Below are 20,981 nucleotides of genomic sequence, written 5' to 3' on the forward strand. Positions count from 1 at the left end.
TTCTCAAACCCAGCAAAATCATCAAATCCTAAAACCTCAAAGTATCAAATCAATCCAAAAATACAACACAACCAATCCAAACAAAAAAAACCTCAAACTCAGAAAAACACATCCCAAGCAAGTTGAACCTAGCAAACCCACCTCAAGCAAACCCAGATCCGGTGGCCATTACTAAGAGAAAGAAGAAGAAAAACGTCTTTTTTTTTTAGGGGGGGTAATGGGAGAGAAGAACGACGTCATTTTGTGAACGTTCAGGGCGTTGGTGGAAGGCATGAACCGAAAGTTCGCGAGGGTTCAAGACGTTCCGGCGTACGGTCACGTGACGAGCCAGTAGTACTTCCACAAGGTCTTCAAGGTGTACACGAAGCTCTGGAAGTACCAGCAAGATCACTGGTCGGAGCTTGTCGACTCCAGTCTCCATTGCTGGGAAATCGGCGAGATCGCCAACTCTACTTCGGCTAGTACACGCGGACTAGCAAGGCCAGGTTTCTCATCGAGGCTTACGTGTTCTACGAGGCGATTCTCAATAGGCGCTACTTCGAAGGATCCAAAGGCTTCGGTAAAGATCTCGAGGTTAGGTTCAAGGAATTGACATTGGGTGATGGGGTTTTTTGTCCCTAGGTTCGTGGCTTTCTTCAGGCGTGGTGGTTGATGGGTTTTTCTGAGTTTGAGATTTTTTTGTTTGGATTGGTTGTGTTGTATTTTTTGATTGATTTGGTACTTTAGGGCTTTAGGATTTGATGATTTTGCTGGGTTTGAGAAAATGGTGATTTTGAAATTTTTAATTTTTGGATTTGAATTTCTAGGTTTGTGTTCTTAGATTTGGGTTTGTGTTCTTGTTGTTCTTGTTCAAGACACTTAGATCTCAATTCATGTTATTTTTGGTTTTTAATTCTATTTTTAATTTTTTATATTTAGTTAAAATTAATAAATTAATTTTTTTTAATTTAAATGCTGATGTGGAATTTTTTATTATTAATTTAGGCCACGTGGACATTTAATTTAGTATTATTTATTCTTGCCATTTGCCACGTTAGCTTTCTCCATTTCTGATGTAACAACAGGGACCAAAACAGGAAGCGTTTTTCAAGATAGGGACTAAAAGCGGTAAAAATAAAATGTAGGGACTAAAATGGAAATCTCCTGAAAATGTAAGTACTAAAAGGTGCTTTTCGCCAAAATAAAAAGCTTAATGTGTGCCTTTTACTAAGGAAAGTTTTGGGAACCACCAAGAATCCAGCCTAGGGAAAATTGGGGCCTAATTGGGAATGACCGTATCGGATCCCTTCAGTGGCAGGAATAGGTGCATACTATTTGGAGGATCTAGATGAAAAAACTATACTCCACCCTTGGAATGTAAACAATCTAAAGAGGTATTATTATTAATAAAAATAGTCCTGTCAGTTTCCCTTTAATTTATTCCGATCATATATCATGTGTTTCCTCATCTATTGAAGTATTAAATAGAAACTAAGTTATGTCAAGTTCCTCGGACTACAAATTTAGTGGAAATTAATACCCTATGACATCACGAAATATTGATGCAAAAGAAACTTGAAAATCGTATGGTTTACATACATCTCTTGTACGTATGAGATTCTCTAAATTTTTTTTTTCATTAACTTCATCGCTAGGTTCGGGATCCTTGGGACGAGCAGCACAGCTAAGATGAGATTGAGAAAGTTCAAAAAAAGCACCAAGAAACACAACGGACAAAGGACAGATACGTCCTTCTCAATCACCCAATGATGCAGAAAGGAACCAGAAGGCTTGGAGAGTAACAATTCATGAACAGGGACAGCTGGTACCTCGGGCAACCCAGAAAGAAGAAATATAAAGAGAAGTAACCAGGGAAACCATCAACCTGGCAAAAATGGATTCGGCTCACCCGAGAAAAATGACAAAAAGAAGGACAGCCAAAAAGTTGAGTCTGAAAAGGGAAGGTTAGAAGCCTTGGGGACTTCTAAGTATGCTTTGTAAAAGTTTTCATGCAAAAACGCCGAAATTTTATTTCGAACAAAATTCTTGTTTGTTGGCATTTTCATCCATTATTAAATTGAGTTTTTTTTTTCTTCCACAAAATCTCTTTGCTATTTGTATAAGGGACTTCCAAAAATGCAATGAACAAACATCCTATTTCGGACAAAATTCTTGGCTGGTGGCATTTTTGCACAAAATTAAACCGGTTCTTTTTTCCCAACAAAATATCTTTGCTATATGTATATTTGACCTCAAAATATTTTGTGTAAAATTTTTTGAGAAAAACCGCCAATATTTTATTTTGCGTAAAATTCTTGTCCTGTATGGTTTGAGTGCATTTTTGTCCAAAATTAAAACGAGTTTTTTTTTCCTGCAAAATATCTTTCTTTTTTGTATCCGAGACATCTAAATATTCTATGTACAACTTTTTGAGCAGAAACTACGATACTTGATTTCAGACAACTGGGGAATTTTTGTACAGAATTTACCCAATTTTTTTTTCAAAATAATTTTTCATTTTTTTCTTGGACCACTAATTATTCTATCAGCATGTTTTGGTGCAAAAATGACGACATTGTAATCCTATCAAAATTTTTGAGCAGTTGGACAAATGGGCATTTTTGAACAAATAATATACGAGTTTTTTTTTTCAATACAATTTTACAATTGTTTCTAAGACATCTGAATATACTATCTACAAGTTTTCGTGCAAAAATGGCGACATTGCATTCTGGTCGAAATTATTGACCTGTTGGAACTAGGGCATTTTTGTATAGAATTTGCCCAAAATTTTTTTTTTCAAAAGAATTTTTTATTTTTTTATTGGACCACTAATTACACTATTTGCAAGTTTCGGTGCAAAAATGACAAAATTGTATTCCTGTCAAAATTCTTGACCCGTCGGAAAAAAGGGCATTTTCATACAAATATTATATGATTTTCTTTCTATAGAATTTTCCAATTGTTTCTGAGACCTGTAAATAAACTATCTACAAGTTTTCATGCAAAAATGGCGACATTGCATTCTGGTCGAAATTCTTGACCAGTTGGAACTGGGGGCATTTTCGTACAGAATTGTTTAAAAAAAGAATTTTTAATTTTTTTTCTTGGACCACTAATTATGCTATTTGCAAGTTTTGATGAAAAAATGATGACATTGTATTCCTGTCAAAATTCTTGACCAGTCGGACAAAAGGGCATTTTCGTACATATATTATACTAGTTTTTTTTTTTTTTTTTTTTTTTTTTTTTTTTTTTTTTTTTTTTTTTTTTTTTTTTTTCTATTGAATTTTCCAAATGTTTCTAAGACCTCTGAATATACTATCTACAAGATTTCGTTCAAAAATGACAACATTTCTTTCTGGTCTAAATTCTTGACCAGTTGGAATTGGGGGCATTTTCGTATAGAATTTACCCAAAATTTTTTTCTCGAAAGAATTTTTAGTTTTTTTCTTGGACCACAAATTACGCTATCTGCATGTTTCGGTGCAAAAATGACGACATTGTATTCCTGTCAAAATTCTTGACCAGTCGGACAAAAGGGCATTTTCGTACAAATATTATACGATTTTTTATTTTTTTTCTATAGAATTTTCCAATTATTTCTGAGACCACTGAATAAACTATCTACAAGTTTTAGTGCAAAAATGGGGACATTCCATTCTGGTCGAAATTCTTGACCAGTTGGAACTGGGGGCATTTTTGTACAAAATTTACCACAATTTTTTTTAAAAAGGAATTTTTAATTTTTTTCTTGGACCACTAATTACGCTATTTGCAAGTTTTGATGCAAAAATGACGACATTGTATTCCTGTCAAAATTCTTGACCAGTCGGACAAAAGGGCATTTTCGTACAAATATTATATGAGTTTTTTTTTTTTTTCTATTGAATTTTCCAAATGTTTTTGAGACCTCTGAATATACTATCTAAAAGATTTCGTGCAAAAATGACGACATTTCATTCTGGTCTAAATTCTTGACCAGTTGGAACTAGGGGTATTTTCGTACAAAATTTACAAAAAAAAAATTTTTCGAAAGAATTTTTAATTTTTTTCTTGGACTACTAATTACGCTATCTGCATGTTTCAGTGCAAAACTTACGACATAGTATTCCTGTCAAAATTCTTGACTAGTCGGAAAAAGGATCATTTTCATACAAATATTATAAGAGTTTTTTTTTTTCTTTTTTCCTACAGTATTTTACAATTGTTTTTGAGACCTCTGAATATACTATCTACAAATTTTCTTGCAAAAATGGCGACATTGCATTCTGCTTGAAATTCTTGACCAGTGGGATCTGGAGTCATTTTCGTACAAATATTATTAGAGTTTTTATTTTTTGGTATAAAATTTCCAAATGTTTCTGAGTCCTCTAAATATACTATCTACAAGATTTCGTGAAAAATGGAAACATTTCATTCTGGTCTAAATTCTTGACCTGTTGGAACTGGGGGCATTTTCGTACATAACTTACCCAAAATATTTTTTTCAAAAGAATTTTTAATTTTTTTCTTTGACCACTAATTATGCTATCTGCAAGTTTCGGTGCAAAAATGACGACATTGTATTCCTGTCAAAATTCTTGACCAGTTGTACAAAAGGGCATTTTTGTACATATATTATACCAGATTTTTTTTTTTTTTTTTTTTTTTTTTTTTTTTTTTTTTTTTTTTCCAAATGTGTCTAAGACCTCTGAATATACTATCTACAAGATTTTGTGCAAAAATGACAACATTTCATTCTAGTCTAAATTCTTGACCAGTTGGAACTGGGGGCATTTTCATACAGAATTTAGCCAAAATTTTGTTTTCAAAAGAATTTTTAATTTTTTTCTTGGACCACTAATTACGCTATCTGCATATTTTGGTGCAAAAATGACGACATTGTATTCCTGTCAAAATTCTTGACCAGTCGGACAAAAGAGCATTTTCGTACAAATGTTATGCGAGTTTTTTTTTTTTTTTTTTTTTTTTTTTTTTTTTTTTTTTTTTTTTTTTTTTTCTATTGAATTTTCCAAATGTTTCTTAGACCTCTGAATATACTATCTACAAGATTTCATTAAAAAATGACAACATTTCATTCTGGTCTAAATTCCTGACCTGTTGGAACTGGGGGCATTTTAGTACAAAATTTACTCAAGGTTTTTTTTTTTTGTTCATAAATAATTTTCTATTTGTTTCTTGGACCTCTATATATGCCACCTACACGTTTTTGATAAAGAAACGGCAACATTGCATTCTAGTCCAAATTCTTAACCAGACGGACATAGGGGTATTTTTGTAAAAAATTTACTCTAGGTTTTTCTTTTTTTCTAAAAATTTTCAATTTGTTCCTTGGACCTCTATATATGCTACCTACAAGTTTTCTAGCAAAAATGACGGCGATATTGCATTTTTGTCCAAATTCTTGACCAGACAGACTTAGAGATATTTTCGTACAAAATGTAGTTGGGGTTTTTTTATTTATTTATTTTTTATTACAAAAAAATTTTCTATTTGTTTCTTGGACCTCTATATACACTACCTATAAGTTTTCGTGCAAAAATAGCAACATTGCATTCCGGTCAAAATTATGGACAAGACGGACATATGGGCATTTTCATACAAAATTTACTCGTGGTTTTTTTTTTTTTTTTTTTTTTTTTTTTTTTTTTTTTTTTTTTTTTTAAAGGATTTCTATTTGTTTCTTGGACCACTATATATGCCACCTATAAGTTCTCGTGCTAAAATGGCGATATTGCATTCTAGTCCAAATTCTTGACCAGACTGACATAGGGGCATTATCGTACAAAATTTAGTTGAGTTTTTTTTTTTTTTTATATTTTTTTTATTTGTTTCTTGGACCTATATATATATGCTACCTGCAAGTTTTGTACAAAAACAATGACATTGCATTCTGGTCCAAATTCTTGACTAGACGAACCTGGGGCATTTTCGTACAAAATTTGCTTGAGTTTCTCTTTTTTTTTTTGTAAATAAAGTTCTAATTGTTTCTGGGACCTCTATATATGCTACCTACAAGTTTTCGGGTAAAAACAGCAATATTGCATTCCTGTCCAGATTCTTGACCAGGCCGATGCTGGGGCATTTTGTACAAAATTCGCTCGAGGTTTTATTATTTTTTTTTCTTAAAGGATTTTCCATTTGTTTCTTGGACCACTATATATGCCACCTGAAAGTTCAAATATGTGTATAAACACCCTTGAACGTTTAGACCACCAATTTACAAATTACCAATTCAAGCTTTATATCAAACAATTAATGTGTGGAACATGAACAAAAGCTTAATACAGAATTGGTAAACAAACTATGCCAATTAAAACCACATTCATAGCAGAAAATAAAAGGCAAAGATAAAGGGAAAAGAGATGCAAACACAAGGACAACACACGATGTGTTATCGAAGAGGAAACCGAAGCCCTCGGCGTAAAACCTCTCCGCCGCCCTCCAAGCGGTCAATAATCCACTAGAAAATGTAGTTGGGATACATGAACAGCAATAGACCCTCCAAGCCTAATCTACCCGATGTACCTAAGCCCTCCAAGCTTCTTGCTCCAACGAGGTTGCGCCGAACCTTTTTCTTTTCTAGCTTACCGGATTCCGCTACTTGACCATAGCATCCACCATCCTTGGCATCTTCCAATGCTTCCCAAAGCTCTAAAACACTCAACACTCTAAATGGGTGTGGGTAGTGTTTGGATAGAAATCTCCTCTCAATAGGTATGACAATGAGAGAGGGAATGAGAAGAGACTACAAAGATTTCTCTCTAAGAATGAGTATCTCTCTCTAATTGGGTGGGTGTTTTGAAGAAACCTCTCTTAGGGTTTTTCTCTCTGAATAGCCACCCCTATTATGTGGGAATGAGGGGTATTTATATTGGTGTGAGAATGGAATGCGAAAAGTCAATTTTTCAAAAAACAGGGCTGGCTAGCGATTTGACCTCGTGACTTGACTGAGTCGCGAGTTCAAGCCACGAGCTAACTGAGTGGCCAGTCTAGATTTTTGTCCTGTAGTGCTCCAGCTGGCATGACTGTTCAGCTCCCTTGCATGCTCTGCGCGTGTGCAACTTTTGGCGGCTTGCAAGCCGCGAGCCTCCCGCGAGATCCAGCCACGAGTCCCTGCTTCACTGCATTGTCTTGAGTAATTCTTCACACTCTCTCACACACTACCCTTACATGATTCTCACCTAAATATAGGGTTTCTAAGTGCTGTATTACAAGCAAATTTGTTATAGAATAAAGCCAACACATGGTTGATTAAATTCAACCTTACACCACCTATATGTTCTCGTGTTGAAATGACAAACGTGCGTTCTGGTAAAAAATTCTTGACCGTCATAGGGGCATTATCATACAAAATTTAGTGGAGGTTTTTTTTTTTTTCCTAAATAATTTTCAATTTGTTTCTTGGACCTATATATATGCTATTTAAGAGTTTTTGTGCAAAAACGGCAACATTGCATTCTGGTCCAAATTCTTGACCAGATGAACTTGTGGGCATTTTCGTATAAAATTTACCCAAGGTTTTTATTTTTCTATTTTTTTTATTTTTTTTCATAAATAATTTTCTGTTAGTTTCTTGGACCTCTATATATGCCACCTACAATTTTTCGGACAAAAACGGTGACATTGCATTCCAATCCAAATTCTTGACCAGACGGACCTGGGGGCGTCATCGTACAAAATTTACTCGCGTTTTTTTTTTTTTTTTTTTTTTTTTTTTTTTTTGTAAACAATTTTTTATTTGTTTCTTGGACCTCTATATATGCCACGTACATATTTTCGGGCAAAAACGGCGATATTGCATTCCTGTCCAGATTCTTGACCAGACGGACGTTGGGGCATTTTGTACAAAATTCACCCGAGTTTTTTTTTTTTTTTTTTCCAAAAGAATTTTCAATTTGTTTCTTGGACCTATATATATGCCACCTACAATTTTTCATGCAAAAACGGCGACATTGCATTTTGGTCCAAATTCTTGACTAGACAAACCTCGGGATATTTTCGTACAATATGTAGTCATGGTTTTTTTATTTTATTTTATTTTATTTTATTATTACTACTGAAGAATTTTCTATTTGTTTCTCGGACCTCTATATACGCTACCTAAGAGTTTTCGTGCAAAAACAGCAACATTGCATTTCAGTCAAAATTCATAACCAGACGGACCTATTGGCATTTTCATACAAAATTTACTCTAGGTTTTTTTGTTTTTTTTTTCCTAAAGGATTTTTTGTTTGTTTCTTGGACCACTATATATGCCACCTATATGTCCTCATGCTGAAACGGCGACATTGCGTTCTGGTCCAAATTCTTTACCAGACTAACAAAGGGGCATTATCGTAAAAAATTTACTCGAGGTTTTTTTTTTAAATTTTTTTTAACGAATTTTGTATTTTTTTTCTTGGACCTATATATATATGCTACCTACAAGTTTTCGTGCAAAAATGGCGACATTTCATTCTGGTCCAAATTCTTGACCAGACGGACCTGGGGGCATTTTCATACAAAATTTACTCGAGCTTTTTTTTTTTTTTAAAAGAATTTTATATTTTTTTCTTGGACCTATATATATGCAACCTACAAGTTTTCGTGCAAAAATGGCGACATTGCATACTAGTCCAAATTCTTGACCAAACGAACTTGGGGGTATTTTCTTACAAAATTTACCTGAGGTTTTTTTTTTAATTTTTTTTTTTTAGTAAATAATTTTCTATTTGTTTCATGGACCTCAATATGTGCCACCTACGATTTTTCGAGTAAAAACGGCGACATTGCATTCTAGTCTAAATTCTTGACCAGACGTACCTGGGGGCATTTTTGTACAAAATTTACTCAAGGTTTATTTATTTTTATTTTTTTTGGTAAATAATTTTCTATTTTTTTCTTGGACCTCTATATATGCCACCTACAAGATTTTGGACAAAAACAGTGACATTAGATTTCGGTCGAAATTCTTGACCAGACAGACGTAAGGGCATTTTCGTAAAAAATTTACTCGAGGTTTTTTGTTTTTTTTGTTTTTTTCCTAATGGATTTTTCATTTGTTTCTTGTGCTAAAACGGCAATAGTGCATTCTGGTCCAAATTCTTGACTAGACTGACTAGACCTATATGTTTTCATTGTCCAACTCGGGCAGGAGATCTAGGTGTGGTACCTTTAGGATCAGTCCATTTGGAAGGGGACTTAGGCTTTTATTTCTATTCTCTTTACTTGACACTTCATCTTCTTTTGGTAGGAAATATTTTCTTGGCGACCTGACCATGATTTCCTTCTTGGCTGTTTTGCAGATAAGGCTCACGTTGCTCCGCGGCTCAGCCATACCAACATCCAGGCTCTTAATTATCTTCTGAGGTCTGAAATTTTTGTGAGCGAGGACAGATAGTTGTGAGCCGCCCATTTGATCTTGGATTACGAGCCTTTGTCCCGTACCTTCCAGGACATAGGCTAAGCGATAAGGGCTGGGAGCTCTAGGTTGGCTTGGATTGACATCTCCAAGCCAGGATTTTTATCTCGACGGGATTTTTATCTCGAAGGGATCTTCCTTCGGTCGTCTTGCCAATTCCACAGGCCCTTGCACCGGCTATACAACCACCTCCACAAAACCTTGTCGAGGCAACAACATTTCCTGAAGAGGAGATTGCCTCATCTCGCCTTTCACTAGAGGAGGAGATAGACGGATTTCATTTAAAGCAACTATTCCAAAGGCTCCTCTAATTAACCTATCTGATGCCGAGGAGGATTCAGACAGGAATTCTAGCGTTCGCACCCTCGTTCTAGTAATCGCTTGCCCAGATAACTCCTCTGAAGAAGAGGAAGACGACATGGCCTTGAACAAAGGTAACAAGAGCCTAAGGGAGCTCATAGCTGCTAGGGGTAAGGGGTCAACCTCGAAGGCACCTCCCAAGCCCCAAGCTCAATCTAATCTTCCTCCTCCCTCTTCACAAGTTCCTACTGATCTCGGCCTAAAGCCTAACCTAGACCTGAAGAAGAAAAGGCCAGCCGAGTTGCTTGAGGAAGGTGAGGTGGGCCCTCGATAGGGGACCAAGCACCAAAAGGTGGTCCAAGAGCCTCGGGACAAAAGGTCCCAGTCCGTGGACAGTCGCGAGTAGCAGGATAGGGCTGAAGTGCGTGTAGCACCGCATACTTGGAGCCCTCGGCTCGAGGTGGATGGGGCACCGATTCTTTGGAATGCCTCCGTTTGAGAATACCAGAGGGGCCGATTAGGGTACATAGCTGAAGCATTGGAGCAGCCCATGCTCCTTCCCAAAGACATGGAAGCTTACAGGTGCTTCTCGCAAAATGACCTTTTCTTGTCTCTGAAGAGGGACCTTGCAATGGTAAGAAAGCTTATCCGTTTACAAACAGAAATGCTGAATTGTATTTGATCTTAACTCATATTGTTTTGTGACCTTTGGGCAGATTACTCAACAAGTTTTTGTGGCTGAGGAGTGGTATCGTGATGCTCGTAATTAGGCCGATGCTGAAGCCCTCTCTCGCACCGAGACTAAGAAAACACTAGGGTCTATCAAGCAGGAGCAATACGAGCTGACTAAGAGGCTGAAAGAGGCACAATCAGCTAGCTTAAGTGTAGAGGCTTAGGATCAGTGCCAGAGGTTGTATGTGACTGAGACCAATCTGGCCATAGAGAAACAAACAGTCTTAGATCTCAAGGCCGCATTGCAAAAGACCAAGGAGGAAGTCCAACTTGCCAAGGAAGCAGCTAAGGTTGAGAAAAGAGCTGCATATCAACTCGGCGTGGAGGAGATGCAAGTAAGGCTTATAGAGGAGCTATCAGAGGTATGTAGGGACTACTACAGTGTGACGTTGGACAAGGCCCTCAGCATTGCAGGTGTCCTTGCAGACTCTGTTTGGAGGTTGCCTGGAAGCGTCTTCTATCCCCCAGAGATTCGGGAAGTCCCTGATGGTGCCCCAGAATCTTCTGAGCAATCTGCGACTATCCCAGAGGCTATCCCCTTAACTGATGCTACGAAGGGGTCTAGCCAAGTTGGCGACCAAGGTCAGGGAGCCGAGGGTGAGAAAGGCAAGGGGAAAGGGAAGAAACTTCCTGCCAAGTCAAAAGATGCCACCCAGGAGAAGCCAACAGAGGCTGAGACTCATGGAGCTGATCCCCAAGCCAAGGATGTTCCTCCTTCTCAGCCAAGCCAAAACGAAGACCCTCCTGCTAAAGCTTAACCCCTAGGCTTTCTTATTTTGTATATGTATTATTTTTTTCTTTAAAAAACATCATGTCCGCGCGTAGTGCACAATCTTTATTACTTAATGGAAATGCTCTTCCTTTCCTCTTTTGTTCTTTTGCCTGATGTGATTCGAATTTTATTGCATAGCTCTGAGTTGATGTAACTGTGCCTTCGATTAGAGCTTACAATAATGTTTTGTTTGCTAATATGACTAAGTGTCAAGAGTAGTTGTGAATTGAATCTTAGGTAATGAAGACTAGCATGCATAGACTTACATCATGTGGAATAGAGTAAAAAAAGGGGGGAGGGGGGTAGATAGTTTGTACATTGCACATAAATACAAGTTTAAATTTGCCTTGGGTCTGTTTTAGCTTTAAGTCCTGTTTAAACCTCTACATATATGCATTTTAAGATCACAAAAGGTATAGTTTCGTCCCTATATGTGGTTCAAAAGACCTTACTCATTTTAAGATCCATTAGTTATTAGAGAAGTCATTAGAGTTGGTTAACTTCCTCTAAGCCTATGGTCCGAGGAGCCGCGTTGGACTTAGGTTCTGTTTAGTACATAGATAGTTGCCATAAGTTATTAGTTTCTCCAAGGTTCATGGTCCGAGGAGCCATGCAAGACCCTGGTTCTATCCAATACTTGGATATACATCTTAAGTTATTAGTTTCGCCAAGGTTTGTGGTCCGAGGAGCCATGCAAGACCGTGGCTCTGTCTAATACTTGGATATCTTCCTTAACTTATTAGTTTCACTAAGGTTTGTGGTCTGAGGAGCCATGGAAGACCCTGTTTCTATCCAATACTTGGTTATACACCTTAAGTTATTAGTTTCGCCAATGTTTGTGGTCTGAGGAGCCATGCAAGGCCGTGGCTCTGTCTAATACTTGGATATCTTCCTCAAGTTATTAGTTTCACCAAGGTTTATGGTCTGAGGAGCCATGCAAGACCCTGGTTCTGTCCAATACTTGGTTATATGACTTAAGTTATTAGTTTCACCACGGTTTGTGGTCCAAGGAGCCATGCAAGACCGTGCCTTTGTCTAATACTTGGATATCTTCCTCAAGTTATTAGTTTCACCAAGGTTTGTGGTCCGAGGAGCCATGCAAGACCCTAGTTCTATCCAATACTTGGTTATACACCTTAAGTTATTAGTTTCGCTAAGGTTTGTGGTTCAAGGAGCCACGCAAGACCGTGGCTCTGTCTAATACTTGAAAGGATGTCCAAAGTAGTTAATTTTCCCTAAACCTGTGGTCCGAGGAGCCATCCAGGGCTTAGGTTCTATTGAATTTTACATTTTTTTTTTTACCTTTATATACGATATCTACAAGTTTTCGTGCAAAAACACCGACATTGCATTCTGGTCAAAATTCTTATCCAGTCAGACCAAAGGAAATTTTCGTACAAATTTTACACGAGTTATTATTTATTTGTTTTCCTAAAGTATTTTTCATTTGTTCCTTGGACCTTTGAATATACCATCTACAAGTTTTCGAGAAAAAATGACGACATTGCATTTTAGTCAGAATTCTTGTCAAGTCAGACCTAGGGCCATTTTCGTACAAATTCTACCCCAGTAATTTTTTTTTTCTCCGAAAGAATTTTACATTTGTTTTTTTGACCTTTATATATGTTATCTACAAGTTTTCGTACAAAAACACCAACATTCCATCTCGGTCAAAATTCTTGACCCGTTGGACATTAGGGCATTTTTGTACAAATTTTACCCGAGTTATTTTTATTTTTTTTCCTAAAGAATTTTCCATTTTTTTTTGGACCACTGAATATACTATCCAAATGTTTTTGTGCAAAAATGACGACATTGCTTTTTGGTCAAAATTCTTGGCAAGTCGGACCTAGGGGCATTTTCATACAAATTTTACCCGAGTTTTTCTTTTTTTTCTTTTTTTTTGCAAGAATTTTACATTTGTTTATTTGACCTTTATATGTGATATCTACAAGTTTTCGTGCAACAACGCCGATATTGCATTCCGGCAAAAATTCTTGATCATTCGTACCTAAGGGCATTTCAAACAAATTTTTCCCGAGTTATTTATTTATTTTTTCCAGGTGGACTTTGCATTTATTTCTTGGACCTCTAAATATAGTATTTTCATGTTTTCATGCAAAAATGGCAACATTGCATTCTGGTTAAAATTCTTGGCTAGTCAAACCAAGGGATATTTTCGTACAAATTTTACCCAATTTTTTTTTTCTTTCGAAAGAATTTTACATCTGTCTCTTTGACCTTTATATATGCTATATACAAGTTTTCGTGCAAAAATGCCAACATTGCATTCTGGTCAAAATTCTTGACCAGTCGAACCTAAGGGCATTCTCGTACAAATTTTACCCAAGTTATTTTTATTTTTTTTTCCAAAAGAATTTTCCATTTGTTTTTTGGAGCACTGAATATACTATCTACAAGTTTTCATGCAAAAATGGTGACATTGCATTTTGGTCAAAATTCTTGGCCAATCGAACCTTGGAGCATTTTCGTACAATTTTTTTTTCTTTTTCGAAAGAATTTTACATTTTTTTTTTGACCTTTATATAATATACAAATTTTCATGCAAAAACGCCGACATTTCATTCTGGTCAAAATTCTTAACCAATCGAACTAAAGGGCATTTTCGTACAAATTTTACACGAACTATTTTAATTTTTTTTTCCTAAAGAATATTTCATTTGTTTCTTGGACCTCTAAATATACTATCTACTAGTTTTCGTGCAAAAATGACGACATTGCATTTTGGTCAAAATTCTTGGCAAGTCGGACCTAGGCCCATTTTCGTACAAATTTTTCCCGAGTATTTTTTTTTCTCCAAAAGAATTTTACATATATGTTATCTACAAGTTTTCGTGCAACAACGCCGACATTGCATCCCGGTCAAAATTCTTGACCAGTTGGACTAAAGGGCATTTTTGTACAAATTTTAACTGAGTTATTTTTTTTTTTCCTAAAGAATTTTCCATTTTTTTCTTGGACCTCTGAATATGCTATCCAAACGTTTTCATACAAAAATGACAACATTGCATTTTGGTCAAAATTCTTGGCAAGTCGGACCTAGGGGCATTTTCATACAAATTTTACCCGAGTTTTTTTTTTTCTTTTTTTTTCTCACAAGAATTTTACATTTGTTTTTTTGACCTTTATATATGATATCTACAAGTTTTCGTGCAAAAATGCCAACATTGCATTCCGGAAAAAATTCTTGACCATTCGGACCTAAGGGCATTTTCGTACAAATTTTTCCTGAGTTATTTTTTTAATTTTTTTTCAAGCGGACTCTGCATTTGTTTCTTGGACCTTTGAATATAGTATTTACAGGTTTTTGTGCAAAAACGCCGACATTGCATTCCAGTCAAAATTCTTAACCAGTCAGACCTAAGGGTATTTTCGTACAAATTTTACCAAAGTTATTTTTATTTTATTTTTCCAAAAGAGTTTTCCATTTTTTTCTTGGGCATTTTCATACAAATTTTCACCGATTTTTTTTTCTTTTTTTTTTTTCTGAAAGAAATTTTCATTTGTTTTTTTGACCATTATATATGCTGTCTAGGGCCATTTTAGTCCAAAAGAGTTTTCCATTTGTTTTTTTGACCATTATATATGCTATCTACAAGTTTTCGTGCAAAAACGCTGACATTACATTATGGTCAAAATTCTTGACTAGTCGAACCGTGCATTCTCGTACAAATTTTACCCAAGTTATTTAGTTTTTTTTCCAAAATAATTTTCCATTTGTTTCTTGGAGCACTAAATATGCTATCTACAAGTTTTCGTGCAAAAATTGCGACATTGCATTTTGGTCAAAATTCTTGGCTAGTCGAACCTATGGGCATTTTCATACAAATTTTAACTGAGTTTTTTTTCTTTTTTTTTCAAAATAATTTTACATTTTTTTTTTACCATTATATATGCTATCTACAAGTTTTCGTGCAAAAACGCCGACATTGCTTTCTGGTCAGAATTCTTGATTAGACGAACCTAAGGGCATTCTCGTACAAATTTTACCCAAGTTATATATTTTTTTTTCCAATAGAATTTTATATTTGTTTCTTGGAGCTCTGAATATACTATCTACAAGTTTTCATGAAAAAATGGCGGCATTGCATTCTGGTCAAAATTCTTGGCCAATCGGACATAGGGCCATTTTCATACAAATTTTACCCGATATTTTTTTCTTTCGAAAGAATTTTCCATTTGTCTCTTTGACCTTTATATATACTATATACAAGTTTTCGTGCAAAAATGCCAACATTGTATTCCGGTCAAAATTCTTGACTAATCGGACTAAAGGGCATTTTTTGTACAAATTTTACCTGAGTTATTTTATTTTATTTTTCCTAAAGAATTTTTCAATTGTTTCTTGGACTTCTGAATATGCAATCTACTCGTTTTCGTGCAAAAATGGCGACATTGCATTTTGATCAAATATCGGCGTTTTTCCACGAAAACTTGTAGATAGCATATATAGAGGTCCAAGAAAGAAATGGAAAATTTTTTGGAAAAAAATATTGTATTAATTTTGTACGAAAATGTCCCTAGGTCAGATTGGTCTAGAATTTTGACCTGAATCCAGTGTTGGCGTTTTTCCATAAAAACTTATAGATAGCATATATAGAGGTCCAAGGAAGAAATGGAAAATTCTTTGGAAACAAATGCAAAATTCTTTAGAAAGAAAAGGAAAAAAAAAAAAAAAAACTCTTATCAATTATGTACAAAAATGCCCCTAGGTTAAACTGGTCAAGAATTTTGGCCTGAATCCAATGTCAGCCTATGTGCATGAATGCTTGTAGATAGCACATTAGGAGGTCCAAGAAACAAATGCAAAATTCTTTAGAAAGAAAAGAGAAAAAAAAAAGTTGTATCAATTTTGTACGAAAATACCCCTGGGTCAGATTGGTCAAGAACTTTGACCTGAATCTAATGTCATCGTTTTTGCATGAAATCTTGTAGATAGAATATATAGAGGTCCAAGAAAGAAATGGAAAATTCTTTAGAAATAAAAAAATAAAAAAAACTCGAGTTTTTTTTTGTACGAAAATGCCCCTAGGTCCGACTAGTGAAGAATTTTGACCTGAATCAAATGTCAGCGTGTGTGCATGAAAACTTGTGGATCGAACATTAAGAGGTCCAAGAAACAAATGCAAAATCCTTTAGAAAGAAAAGAAAAAAAAAAAAAAAAACTCGTATCAATTCTGTACGAAAATGCCCCTAGTTTAGATTGGTCAAGAATTTTGACCAGAATCAAATATTGGTTGTAGATAGCATATACAGAAGTCGAAGAAACAAACGGAAAATTCTTTAAAAAAATAAAATGTATCAATTTTGTACGAAAATGCTCCTGGGTCAAATTTGTCACGCCCCAAACCCGATACCCAGATTTGTGACCATGACCGGCATGCTAATATCAAGCCTAAACCTGATATTAACAAGAACCACTTAACTTTTACAAATCTTTTACCGAAAGCTTTCCTTTTCTTTTCAATCCTTGTTTCTTTACTTAAATTATATAACCTTTGACTTGACATTCAGAGCATCTACATTGTACTCCAAAGAATAACATAATCCACCGATCATTTACTTTCCACACTTTTACATAATACATAGCTTGATACTTTAAGGTATACACAACTTTCATTTGATCCTAAAATACACAATAACTATAAAGCTAAACGTCAGAATGCTAATTTAAGATCTATACATATCAAACTAAAACCAGCTCCTTTCAAAACTCGACTAAGGCTCCCTCTGCTCCAAAATAAAACCTGCTAACTGAAAGAGTGGAAGGGGTGAGCTACACAGCTCAGTAAAGGTAAGATATATGAGAATTCAATAAGGATGCATGTAACCAAATCATTTCATTCTATGAATATTCGAACAGGAGAACATCTTTTCATGCATAGTACTTTATACTATTCATAATAATAGCTCATATGCTCATCATAGGAAATAATTGTTCTCCTGTTTCTTATCGGTTTAATATTACTAAAACCTTTTGGATTAAACTTCTTTCACTTCCTGCAAAGTCGCCATACATATATTCTCATTACAAGATAATTATTTTAACTTAAATCAGATAATTGACAACTTTGTATTAAGCTAGAAACATCTTGACTAATAAGAAAACTTTTCTTTATAAACTTGTTCTCATAGAATACTATAACTTTCATGATCATAAAACTTAACGTTTCATAAAAATATATATTTGATAACTTTTAAACATAACTTGTACTTTCGTCAGAAACTTTACCTTTATATCATATCAGAATTTTCAGAAACTTTTATCTTTAATGAACAGCTTTTCTTTTCATTAAAAACTTCTTCTTGCCATGAGAGTTTTCACTTTTCACAATGCATTTAAACAAAATAATTCTCTCATGATTAATAACATAACATAGCTGTTCATAAATAACTTATTAGTTAGCCCGTATCTGATAAGTCTGTACTTATTTGGGAGGCTTCTAGCACCACGGTGCTAGGCATCCAGCATTCCCCACAATGCCAGGTATTCCCGGGATCACATCATCATAATACATATCTTCCAACCATGGGGGTAGGTTGGCTTCCCCCACAAGTTGGCCGTAACCAACAAGGGGCGGGTACAGCAGAGCCAGTCCCACTTAATGGCCAAATCATATAACATTTTCCATGGAAAGCTAGTAATTAACCCCTACTAGCAGAGTTCAGATCACCAGAGGACATAACCCGAAAACATTTTATACTTTACATCATACTGCAATTTCTTATTTTGCATAACATTTCATAATAATAGTATTTCCATTCTTTTCATTAAACATCATGCTCGTGGAATCAATACGCTTAAATCATATACATAAGTTTTTCGAAAACTCACGAACATAACTTTGTCAGAATAATGATTACATGCCATATCTCTAATCAAAAACATTTTAATGCATAATATACTTTAAAATAACCTCATGACTTACCAAATGCTCATATAACTTATCCCTTACCTGAAAGCAGAGGAACCGAGAGCCTAAAGTCGAAGGAGCTTAGACTTGGATACTGGTAACACCTAAACCATAAATCGAAGCTTATTACTATCCATAATTTCCTTGTCATAGACTTACACAATCAACTCAAAGCCTATTTCTTAGAATTAAGGAAATCCTAATCCCACCTCAACGAGGTTCCCACAAACAAAAATACATTCATCAACAACAAGTACAAAATCCTAGAGAAACCAACATTCTTATATTAATCCCATATCTCTAAAAGAGCTAACTTTATTTCAAAAGGTGCTTTAAGGTTAGGGCAATAATGCATGCATAAATATAAAATCTTTTAAGCATGATCATGTAACTATATACATTCATATGATAACATACAACACGTCGGGCAAAACAGCTTCATACATACAACCGTCTCATGGATTAGAACCCCTTCCTTTGAGTTCTAAACCTCAAAACAAGTTACACAAATTTAATCTATGATCTAGACATACCAAAAGATAAGCATATTAAATTATAGCTCAAAACATTCACCCTAACTTGATAATTAAATCCACAAAGTTAGGCATGTCCCTTACTACTCATTGTTCTGTTCCAGCAGCATAGGCTCCATTTGTAAAATACAAACGGGCTGCTCAAACACATCCAATTGTCATGAAAATTTACAGAACTACTCTCCTGTATGTTCAGTATATACCATAAAAATTTCGGAGTCAAAGCATAAACCCATGATTTACTAAAAATCACGTAATACAGCATACTCAAATCTGTCCTGTCTGAAATTCATGCAAATTATAAATTAAACCATTATTTTTATGTTCATCCAAATTCTGTGAGACCACTTCTATAACAGCCACAAGTGTCTTAGGTTTCATAGGAATTATCCCTAGCATCCAAATTCACTATATGCAATTTAATACATAATTTATCATGCATAAACACAGAATCTGTCACAGTGACAGCTTTGCAACATTTTATCATAAATTCATAAACAATTACCAAACAATGGTATTTTCATATGGGGATTTTTATACACTCATAAGACATGTTATAAAACACTTATACATAGTCATTTAACCATTTAAAGCAAAGATACACACAACAAAAATCCCAGCAGCAGCATCAAAAATACTCATCCTAAATTTTTCTTACTTCCTTAATCATATAAAATCATTAATTAGTAAAAACCCTAATCTACCTTCAACAAACCATCAACACAATTTCAAAGCTTCTTAAAACAGCATATATATATATATATATATATATATGTAGACTTACATGAAAGGATTTTCCTTTCCTTGTGGCTGGACCAGAAAGTATGAGAGGTAGAGAGCTTAAGAGAGTTGAAGAAAGTTTCCTTCTTGCTGCTGGATTTTCTGTCTGAGGCAGCCAGCAAAATAGGATAAGAGGAAGACTTTTGGGTGGGATTTTGTCTTTCTTTTGGTGTGTGAACCGGTGGACTTGAGAGGAAGACTCAAGGGAGCTTCCTAGCACTTTCCTTAAGAGAAAAAGAGAGTAAAGTAAGCTGAAATTTCAGACTTGGGTGTTTACCCGTAGGAAATGGAGAAGTAAGGAGCTTCTTGGATGTTCTATTTGTTTGAGAAAGTCAAAGAAGAGGTGAGGTGGAGTTTGGTAATTGCATGGCCAAGTCTTGGTCTATGGGGTTTGTCATCATGCATGTTGTTAGGCTTTACATGTGTTGATTTTCAATTGATTGTATGTGGGTGGAATTTTCACTATAATATCTCATGCATAGTTAAAACACCAACAACTATATATATATATATATATATATCTCATGCATCATGCTTAATTAAAATACCAACTATGTATGTAATAACTTAACCCACTTAAATTATAGTTTGTACATGCTAAATATATATTTATAATACAAATAGTCATTTCAATTATTTATAATCTTTACAATCTCTTATTCAATGACATTATAAAATAATATGTTTATTAAATACTTTTATATTAATTTTTGTAAGTATGTGACTTAAAATATTAATAATACTTAACCACTTAAACACATAGTTTAATTATAAAATTGGGTCGGGGTGTTACAAAATTGGTCAAGAATTTTGACCTGAATACAATATAGGAGTTTTTGCATTAAAATTTGTAGATAGCATAAATAAACGTCCAAGAAACAAATGGAAAATTCTTTTGAAAAAAAAAAATTGTATCAATTTTGTACGAAAATGCCCCTGTATCAGATTGGTCAAGAATTTTTCCCTCAATCAAATATCGGCGTTTTTCTACGAAAACTTGTAGATAGCATATATATGTCTAAGAAAGAAATGGAAAATTCTTTGGAAAAAAAAAATTATATCAATTTTGTACGAAAATGTCCCTACGTCAAATTGGTCAAGAATTTTGACCTAAATCCAATGTCAGCGTTTTTCCATGAAAAGTTGTAGATAGCGTATATAGGGGTCCAAGGAAGAAATGGAAAATTCTTTGGAAACAAATGCAAAATTCTTTAGAAAGAAAAGAAAAAAAAAAACTCGTATCAATTATGTACGAAAATGCCCCTGGGTTAAACTAGTCAAGAATTTTGACCTGAATCCAATGTTGCCCCGTGTGCATGAATACTTGTAGATAGCACATTAGGATGTCCATGAAAAAAGTGCAAAGTTCTTTAGAAAGAAAAGAAAAGAAAAAAGTCGTATCAATTTTGTACAAAAATGCCCCTGGGTTAGATTGGTCAAGAATTTTGACCTGAATCCAATGTCAGCGTTTTTGCATGAAATCTTACAGGTAGCATATATAGAGGTCCAAGAAAGAAATGGAAAATTCTTTAGAAAAAGAAATA

At 34.8% G+C, this 20,981-nt stretch overlaps 1 long non-coding RNA gene across 2 annotated transcripts; it reads right to left on the minus strand.

Moving 5' to 3' along the window:
- Positions 1 to 16,665: 16,665 nt before the first annotated feature.
- LOC115973145 lies at positions 16,666 to 19,758 on the minus strand. Of its 2 annotated transcripts, XR_004087631.1 has the most exons (3): positions 19,442 to 19,758; positions 18,167 to 18,218; positions 16,666 to 16,964 (listed from the first exon to the last, which is right to left on the minus strand). It is a non-coding gene; the product is annotated as an uncharacterized LOC115973145 (long non-coding RNA). The 2 variants fall into 2 exon arrangements; XR_004087630.1 differs by lacking the exon at positions 19,442 to 19,758 and having other exon boundaries at positions 18,167 to 19,420.
- Between the last annotated feature and the right edge of the window lie 1,223 nt (positions 19,759 to 20,981).

The sequence above is a fragment of the Quercus lobata genome, unplaced genomic scaffold, assembly GCF_001633185.2.
Source record: "Quercus lobata isolate SW786 unplaced genomic scaffold, ValleyOak3.0 Primary Assembly Scq3eQI_331, whole genome shotgun sequence".
NCBI lineage: Eukaryota > Viridiplantae > Streptophyta > Magnoliopsida > Fagales > Fagaceae > Quercus > Quercus lobata.